Genomic DNA, 9,680 nt, shown 5'->3' on the forward strand with positions numbered 1-9,680 from the left:
ACACTCCATATGGGCAGGTGAATGATGTTTTCTCTTGGTCTCTTGGATCAACCACTATTTGGTTATATCCTGAATAACCATCTAGAAAACAATAATATGCATGTCCTGCAAGTCTTTCCAGCATCTGATCCATGAAGGGAAGTGGGAAATAATCTTTTCTTATGGCTTCATTGAGCTTTCTATAGTCAATACACATCCTCCATCCTGTGACGGTTCTTGTAGGGATTAGCTCATTTCTTTCGTTGGGTACCACAGTGATTCCTCCTTTCTTGGGGACCACTTGGACTGGACTGACCCATGGGCTGTCTGAAATTGGGTAGATTACTCCTCCCTGCCACAACTTTATGACTTCTTTCTGTACTACTTCCTTCATAGTTGGATTCAACCTCCTTTAGGGCTGAATGAAAGGTTTGGCATCCTCTTCCAAAAGTATCTTATGCATGCATATGGCTGAACTGATCCCCTTCAAGTCAGCAAGTGTCCATCCAATGGCATCCTTATGTTTTTGTAAGACTTGAAGCAACTTTTCCTCTTGTTCTTGGCTGAGGGCTGAATTTATAATCACTGGATAACTTTTATTTTCTCCTAAGTATGCATACTTGAGAGTGGGTGGCAGTGCCTTTAGCTCAAGTTTGGGTACTTCTTTTCTTTCATCCTTCCCTTCTAGTGTGCCTTGAACATGCATTTCAGCAGTTACAGCCTCTTCGCTTGATGCTAATTCCTCTTCTTCTGTTAACTCCTCAAGTTTTTCTTCAAGAGTTTCTTGCACCACAGCATCCACTGAGTCCAACCTCATACATTCTCCCAATGAGTCGTGTGGGTAACTCATGGCCTTGAACACATTGAATATCATTTTCTCCTCATGTAGTCTAAGGACAAGTTCACCTTTTTGGACATCAATGATGGCTTCGGCAGTGGCCAAGAATGGCCTTCCCAGGATGATGGAAGTCTTAGCTCCTTTCTCCATGTCTAATACCACAAACTCTGCTGGAAAGATGAAGTCTCCCACCTTCACCAACAAGTCTTCTACTATTCCGTGGGGAAACTTGAATGATCTGTCTGCTAGTTGCAGGGCCATTCTTGTTGGTTTGGCTTCCTCAATCCTCATTTTTTGCATCATCGCTAAGGACATCAGATTTATGCTAGCTCCTAGATCACATAAAGCCTTTTTCACTGTGATTTCCCCTATAATACAAAGGATTTGAAAGCTCCCAGGATCCCTCAATTTCTGGGGCAATTTGTGCTGGATGATGGCACTACATTCTTTGGTGAGTACCACGGTCTCATTATTCTTCCAGCTTCTCTTCTTGGTCATCAATTCCTTCAAGAACTTGGCGTAGAGTGGCATTTGCTCTATTGCTTCAGCAAAGGGTATGTTGATTTGTAGCTTCTTAAAGATTTCCAAGAATCTTTAGAATTGGTTATCCTCTCCCTTCTTCTTTAACTGCAACTGCTGGGGGTATGGAGCTTTTGAAAGGCATGGTTTGAGCACTTCTCCTTCTTGATGTGACTTGGGAGTGGAGACTCGAGTTCCCTCTTGTCCCTTTTCTTCTTCATCCGAATTCTTCTCTGGTGGTTTCTTGTGGGTCTCCTTCAATTCCTTCCCATTTTTGAGGGTGATAGCTTGACATTCCTCCCTTGGCGTTGAGTTAGTGTTGCTGCAAATGTTGTGGCCAGGGGCTTGCTTGAATAAGTAACCAATTTGTGTTTCAAGTTTCTTGATAGCAGCATCTTGATTCTGCATGTTGGATCGTACTTCTTCCCGGAAAGCTTTACTATCTTGAATTTCCTTACATATGCTTTCAAATAGAGTCTCAATCTTGGAAAGTCTATCCTCAATTAGTGATGGTGGGTTGGGATTAGGTGGTTGAGAAGGGTGGTTAGATGGATGTTGATAGGATCTCTGTGAGGTATGTTAGTGAGTTGCATTGTTGTTGGGGTTGTGGTTGTGGCGTCTTTGGTCTTGGCCTTGGTTTTGTTGATTCCCCCATCCAAAGTTACAGTGATTTTTCCATCCAGAGTTGTAAGTTTTGGAGTACAGATCATGGATTTGTCTAGGTGAGTTTCCAATATAATTGGCTTATTCCCAGTCACCTTCTTCTCCTATATTCACTCCTTCTTGAGCTGGTGATGAAGTGATGACTATTGTAACTTGGTTTTCCTCCACCTTCTTGGTAAGATCCGCTAGCTGCTTGGTGATCATCTTATTTTGAGCTAGCAATGCATCCATGTGGTTCAGCTCCATTACTCCTCGAGTGTTGCTTTTTTCAGAAGCATAGAAGTAGTCATTCTCAGCTACCGTCTCAATGACATCTATGGCTTCTTCAATGGTTTTCTTCTTGTTTAGAGAGCCCCCTGAAGAATGATCTATAGCCTTCTTTGACTCATAAGAGAGACCTTCGTAGAAAATGTGAAGCTGAACCCATTCATTGAACATGTCTGGTGGGCATCTTCTTGTTAAGTCCTTGAACCTCTCCCATGCCTCATAGAGAGTTTCACCATCTTGTTGCCTGAAAGTCTGCACCTCAGCTCTCAGCCTGTTAATTCTTTGAGGAGGGTAGAATCTTGCCAAAAATTTGTTCACCACATCTTCCCAATTTGTTAAGCTCTCTTTTAAGAAGGACTCCAACCACTTGGATTCTTTGTCCCTGAGTGAAAAAGGGAATAAAAGCAGCCTATAGACATCCGGGTGGACTCCATTAGACTTCATAGTGTCACATATTCTCAGCAAGGTGGTTAGATGTTAATTGGGGTCTTCTTGGGCACTTCCTCCAAATGAGCAGTTATTCTGAACAAGGGTGATGAGCTGGGGTTTTAATTCAAAGTTGTTGGCATGTATGGTGGGCTTTTGGATGCTACTTCCACAATTTCCTAGATTTGGATTGATGTAGGAGCCTAGAACTCTCCTCTCTTACCCAGAATGATTTGCAGGGCCTTCTCTGGCATGGTTGTGAGCTTCTCCTTCATGATTGTTTTCCAAATTCTCCTCCATGTTTATTTCAAAATACTCTTCCTCTTCCTCAGCACCAACAACTCCTTTCCCTCTTGCTTCCCTCCTTAGTCTCCGGAGATTCCTTTCAGGTTCTGAATCAAAGGAAGTTGAAGCTCCCTCTCTTCTCCCTGTCATACAACTAACAAAGCACACAGCAAGAGATAAAATGAAGAGATTATTCTTGTTAGAGTGATTGTTAGTGTGAGTGGTGCAAATTATCAAACAGTTAGTGGGTTAGTGAGCAGAATTGTAAATAATAACAAAGAAAGAAAGAAAACAGAGAGGGTATAGGGGATGAGGAAAAAAAATAAACAAATTGAAGGTAAATGACTGAATAAAGTAAACCAACAAAAGAAAAATGCTCAATCTAGTGAACTTCCAACTTAATCATTGTTGATACAAAATCAATCCCCGATAACGGTGCCATAAACTTGATGCATGAAAACTTGTCTCTCAACAAATTTCCCTTCGGCAAGTATACCGAATTGTCATCAAGTAAAAACTCACAATAGAGTGAGGTCGAATCCCACAGGGATTGATTGGTCAAGTAACTTTAGCTGGAAGAGTATGCTAGTTGAGCTAAACATAGTATAGTTTGAGAGTTGCAGAAAATTAAATGGCAGGAAACTAAATAGCAGAAAATAAAGTACAGAATCTTAAATGGGAATTTGGGGAAATGTGCATGGAAATAAATGGCAGAAAGTAAAGAGAATGGGTAAGATCAGAAATGGGGAATTCATTGGGCTCAGGAGATGTTGTTTTCTCCGGATCAATTTTATTTTCATCTCTTCCTCAATCAAAGCATCTATTGATCTCCTTGGCAATCTTAGGTGATTGGATCCCAATTCCTTGGCAATCCAATCTCTCTAAGCTTGAACAATTGCCCAATTCCTTCATTTAATTGCTCATGAGAAAAGATGAAGTATGGTCACTGATTATACCACATGTATTTCCAAATCAAAGTGTTGGGAGGATTACATGTCACTATATCTGCCCAGACCCCAATTTGGTCCAACATGAGAAAGCATTTCTAGCATGATCTCCTCATCTCTTTTCCAAGGCTCAGAGGAGATCCGATTATGAAGAGTTTCTTTTCCAAGACAACTAACCAATTGAATTAAGATCGAAAGCTTTCTAGTAAATCAAAAAAGAAGAAAGAAGAAGAAGAATGAAAACTATAATTGATCCATCAAATTACAACAAAGCTCCCTAACCCAATGAAAGGGGTTTAGTTGTTCATAGCTCTAGAAATAGAAAATGGCAGAAAAGAATCCATGCTTTAAAATGCAGAAAAGTAAATATACATAGGGTAGTTCTCCAAAGTGCCCCGCTTCTGTATAGTTCAAAACTACTCCTATATATACTACTTCTCTTGATCTTCTAGTGAGTTCTTCAAGTCTTGGATGTGGGCCTTAGATCTTGAGTTGAAGCAATTACAATCTTTAGTGGGCTCAGCTTGCAGAAAAGTATGAATCAGGCATGGGCGTTAGTGAAGTTAACGTTAAGTGATATTGTGGATTCGAGAACGTTAGTGGCAACCACCTTTTTCACTAACGTTGTACCCCATATAGTCCACGTTAACTTCAACGTTAGTGGCACTAACGTGACCACTAACGTTGCCTTATGAACCTTCGCAAGCGTTATTGGGACTCACCTTTCCCAATAATGTTGCCTTGTGCCCCTTGTCCCTACGTTAGAGTTCATGTTAGTGTAACTAACGTGGCTCTTAATGTGGGCATGCCTCATCTTCGAGAGCGTTAGTGACACTTACCTTTGTCACTAACACTCCAAACGCCCCTACTCTCCACATTAGAGCTCACGTTAACTAAGTTAACGTGGCCACTAACGTGGTAGTGAATGTCATCTCCAACGTTAGTGACAAAGGTGAGTGTCACTAACGTTGGCTCATCAATCTTAGCTCCACGTTAACTTTCACGTTAGTGGTCTTAACGTAACCACTAACGTGGGCAATGCTAGCTTGATCCAATGTTAGTGACAAAGGTGAGTGTCACTAATGTTGGCATTATTCCTCCTTCCACGCTAGAGTTCACGTTAACTAAGTTAACGCGAATCTTAACGTGACTCATTGCCAATTCTTGGAGCGTTAGTGCTGTTCACGTTTACCACTAACGCTGTAGCTCACTTTATCTCCACGTTAACTACCACGTTAACCTAGTTAACGTGGAGATTAACGTAGGCTTATGATGGCTTCGCAGGCGTTATTGGTGATTACTTTTCTCATTAACGTTGCAAGCTCTTTCCCATTCCACGTTAATGGTCAGGTTAACTAGATTAACGTGACTACTAATGTGGTTCTTCCTTGCTTTCTTTGTCCTGAAATCAAGCAAATAAAGTGCATCAAAGCTCTGGTCAAAGTCATGAGATTATGCATCATCAATTTGTTATTCAATTCTTGCAAAATCCTCATGAAATCATGTAAAATTCACAATAGTTGCTTAAATCAAGGTGTAAGTGTATTTTCATCCAAAACTTGCCTTATTCACTAAGAAAATGCATGAAACTACCCTAAAACAGTAAAGAAAAGGTCAGTGAAACTGACCTAAATGCCCTGGCATCATCAATCTCAAGCTTTTCACTTGGACTTTCATGACACAAGCACATGGTTAGGGACAACTTGATTTAGCCGCTTAGGCCAGGATTTTATTCCTTGGAGCCCTCCTATCCACTGATGCTTAAAGCTTTTGATCCTTTTTACCCTTGCCTTTTAGTTTAAAGGGTTACTGGCTTTTTGCTCTTGCCTTTTGGTTTAAAGAGCTATTGGCTTTTTCTGCTTGCTTTTTCTTTTTCTTTATTTTTTTGCCTTTTTTTAAAGCTTTGAGTTTTTCACTGCTTTTTCTTGCTTCAAGAATCAATTTTATGATTTTTCAGATTATCAATAACATTTCTCTTTGTTCATTATTCTTTCAAGAGCCAACAATTTTAACAGTCATAAACTTCACTATAAAAAATATGCACTGTTCAAGCATTCATTCAGAAAACAAAAAGTATTACCACCACATCAAAATAATTAAACTAATTTCAAGATAGAATTCAAAATTTATGTACTTCTTGTTCTTTTGCAAATAGAAACATTTTTTCATTTAAGAAAGGTGAAGGATTCATGGAACACTCATAGCTTTAAGACATAGGCACTAGACACTAATGATCATGTAATAAAGACACAAGCATAGACAAAACATCAAGCATAGGAAACCAAAAAATAGAAAAATAAGAACAAGGAAATTAAGGAATGGGTCCACCTTAGTGACGGCAGCTAGTTCTTCCTCTTGAAGTTCCTATGGAGTACTTGAGCTCCTCTATGTCTCTTCCTTGCTTTTGTTGCTCCTCTCTCATGGCCTTTTGGTCCTCTCTGATTTCATGGAGGATGAAGGAGTGCTCTTGGTGCTCCACTCTTAGTTGCTCCATGTTGGAACTCAATTCTCCAAAAGAGGTGTTGAGTTGCTCCCAATAGTTGTGTGGAGAAAAATGCATCCCTTGAGGCATCTCAGGGATTTCTTGATGAGGGACTTCCTCATGCTCTTGTTGAGGTCCATGAGTGGGCTCTCTTGTTTGCTCCATCCTCTTTCTAGTGATGGGCTTTTGAGATGAATCTCTCCATCTCCCAGGACTCGGAGGTGGAAGCAATTGCCTTCCCTTTCCTCTTTCTAGAGGTTTCTCCGGCCTTAGGTTCCATTAATGGTTATAGAAAAACAAAAGCAGAGCTTTTTCCCACACCAAACTTAAAAGGTTTGCTCGTCCTCGAGCAAAAGAAAAAAGAAAGGAGCAGAAGAAGAAGAAATGGAGGAGATAAAGGTGGAGGAGTGGTTCAGCCAAGGGGGGTTGGAGTGTTTGTGTTGTGAGAAAATGAAGGAGTAAAGAGGGGTATTTATAGGGTAAGGAGGAGAGGGAATCCGTGTGATAGGGGTTGGGTTTGGGCGGGAAATGGTTTGAATTTAAATGGTGAGGTAGGTGGGGTTTATTTTGGGACATAGTGGATGGATGTGAGTGGTGAAGATGTTATGGGGAAGAGGGTAGGATTTGATAGGTGAATGGTGTTTGGAGAAATGTGTTATGGAAAGGTGTGAAGAGGAGTGAGAATGAGTTAGGGTAGGTAGGGATCCTGTGGGGTCCACAGATCCTGAAGTATCAAGAATTTCTCATCTCTGCACCTTTCTGACATTTAAACGCCCTCTGTGTGGCATTTCTGGCATTGAACGCCAGGCTGCTGCCCATTTCTGGTGTTAAATGCCAGTCGGGCTGCTAGTTCTGGCGTTTAACACCTAGAATGCTGCCAGACTGGGCGTTAAACGCCCATTCTGCTACCTTTATTGGCATTTAACGCCAGCCAGACACTATTTTCTGGCGTTAAACGCCAGTCTGTGTGCCATGTCTGGCATTTAACGCCCAGAATGGTGTCAGACTGGGCATTAAACACCCAATTTGCTATCCTTACTAGCGTTTAAATGCCAGTAAGCTCGTCCTCCAGGGTATGCTATTTTTTATGCTGTTTTTTATTTTGCTTTATCTCTGCAGCTCTTTTTGTGACTTTACATGATCATCAACCTAAAGAAGACATAGACTAACACTAGAAAATAGAATGAAAAAGTAATTAATATAGATAAATAAAATTAGGTTGCCTCCCAATAAGCGCTTCTTTAATGTCAATAGCTTGACAGAAAGCTCTTACAGAGCTTCACAGATGCTCAGAGCATGGTTGTGGCCTCCCAACACCAAACTTAGAAGTTGAGTGTGGGGGCTCTGTCTGACTCTATATTAAGAGAAGCTTTTCATGCTTCTTCTCCATGTTTACAAAAGAAGATCCTTGAGTCTTGAACACAAGGTAGTCCTCATTCAATTGAAGGATTAACTCTCCTCTGTCCACATCAATCACAGCCCTTGCTGTGGCTAGGAAGGGTCTTCCAAGGATGATGGATTCATCCTCATCCTTCCCAGTGTCTAGGATTATGAAGTCAGCAGGGACGTAAAGGCCTTCAACCTTCACTAAGACATCCTCTACAAGTCCATAAGCCTATTTTATTGATTTGTCTGCCATCTCTAGTGAGATTCTTGCAGCTTGTACCTCAAAGATCCCTAGTTTCTCTATTACAGAACCTGACCCCAGGTCACACAGAGCCTTTTCAAAGGTCATGGTGTCTATGGTGCAAGGTATTAAGAACTTTCTGGGATCCGGTTTCTTTTGAGGCAATGTCTGCTGAATCCATGTATTCAGTTCATTGATGAGCAATGAAGGTTCATCCTCCCAAGTCTCATTACCAAATAACTTGGCATTCAGCTTCATGATTGCTCCTATATACTGAGCAAATTGCTCTTCAATAGTGTCTTCTTCCTCTTCAGAAGAAAGATATTCATCAGAGCTCATGAATGGCAAAAGTAAGTTCAGTGGAATCTCTATGGTCTCTGTATGAGCCTCAAATTCCTTTGATTCCTCAATAGGGAATCACTACATCTTCACTCTCTCCAGGTTCAGCCGTTTTGGTTATAGTTATGGCCTTGCACTCTCATTTGGGATTCTCTTCTGTATTGCTAGCGAGAGTACTAGGAGGAGTTTCAGTAACTCTTTTACTCAGCTGACCCACTTATGCCTCCAAATTTCTGATGGAGGACCTTGTTTCATTCATGAAACTGAGAGTGGTTTTAGATAGATCAGAGACTATGTTTGCTAAGCCAGAGAGGCTCTGCTCAAAATTCTCTATATGTTGCTGAGAAGATGATGGAAAAGGCTTGCTATTGCCAAACCTATTTCTCCCACTATTATTATTATTGAAGCCTTGTTGAGGCTTCTGTTGATCCTTCCATGAGAAATTTGGATGATTTCTCCATGAAGGATTATAGGTGTTTCCATAGGATTCTCCCATGTAATTCACTTTTTCCATTGCAGGATTCTCAAGGTCATAAGCTTCTCCTTCAGAGGAGGTTTCTTTAGCATTGTCAGATGCAGCTTGCAATCCAGTCAGATTCTGAGAAATCATATTAACTTGCTGAGTCAATATTTTGTTCTGAGCCAATATGGCATTCAGAGTATCAATCTCAAGAACTCATTTCTTCTGAGTCATCCCATTATTCACAGGATTTCTTTCAGAAGTGTACATGAATTGGTTATTTGCAACCATCTCAATGAGTTTTTAGGATTCTGCAGGGGTTTTCAGATGAAGAGATCCACCAGCAGAATAGTCCAATAACATCTTGGACAATTCAGACAAACCATCATAGAATATACATATGATGCTCCATTCTAGAAGCATGTCAGAAGGACACCTTTTGGTTAATTGCTTGTATCTTTTCCAGGCTTCATAGAGGGATTCACCTTCTTTCTATTTGAAGGTTTGGACTTCCACTCTATGCTTGCTCATCTTTTGAGATGGAAAGAATTTGGTCAAGAAAGCATTGACCAACTTGTCCCAAGAGTTCAGGCTTTCTCTAGGTTGTGAGTGCAACTATGTTCTAGCTCTGTCTCTTATAGCAAAGGGAAAAAGCATAAGTCTGTAGACCTCGAGATCAACCCCATTGGTCTTGACAGTATCACAGATCTGCAAGAATTCAACTAAGAAGTGATGAGGATTTTCCGATGAAAGTCCATGAAACTTGCAATTCTGCTGCATTAGAGAAACTAATTGAGGCTTAAGCTCAAAGTTGTTTGCTCCAATGGCAGGAATTGAGATGCTTCTTC

General features: G+C 40.7%; 1 non-coding gene across 1 annotated transcript; it reads left to right on the forward strand.

The window, feature by feature from the left end:
- The first annotated feature begins 2,435 nt into the window (after nt 1-2,435).
- On the forward strand, nt 2,436-2,539 carry LOC127746181 (small nucleolar RNA R71). The gene has a single exon (XR_008007801.1). It is a non-coding gene; the product is annotated as a small nucleolar RNA R71 (small nucleolar RNA).
- The last annotated feature ends 7,141 nt before the right edge of the window (nt 2,540-9,680 follow it).

The sequence above is a fragment of the Arachis duranensis genome, chromosome 3 (assembly GCF_000817695.3).
Source record: "Arachis duranensis cultivar V14167 chromosome 3, aradu.V14167.gnm2.J7QH, whole genome shotgun sequence".
NCBI lineage: Eukaryota > Viridiplantae > Streptophyta > Magnoliopsida > Fabales > Fabaceae > Arachis > Arachis duranensis.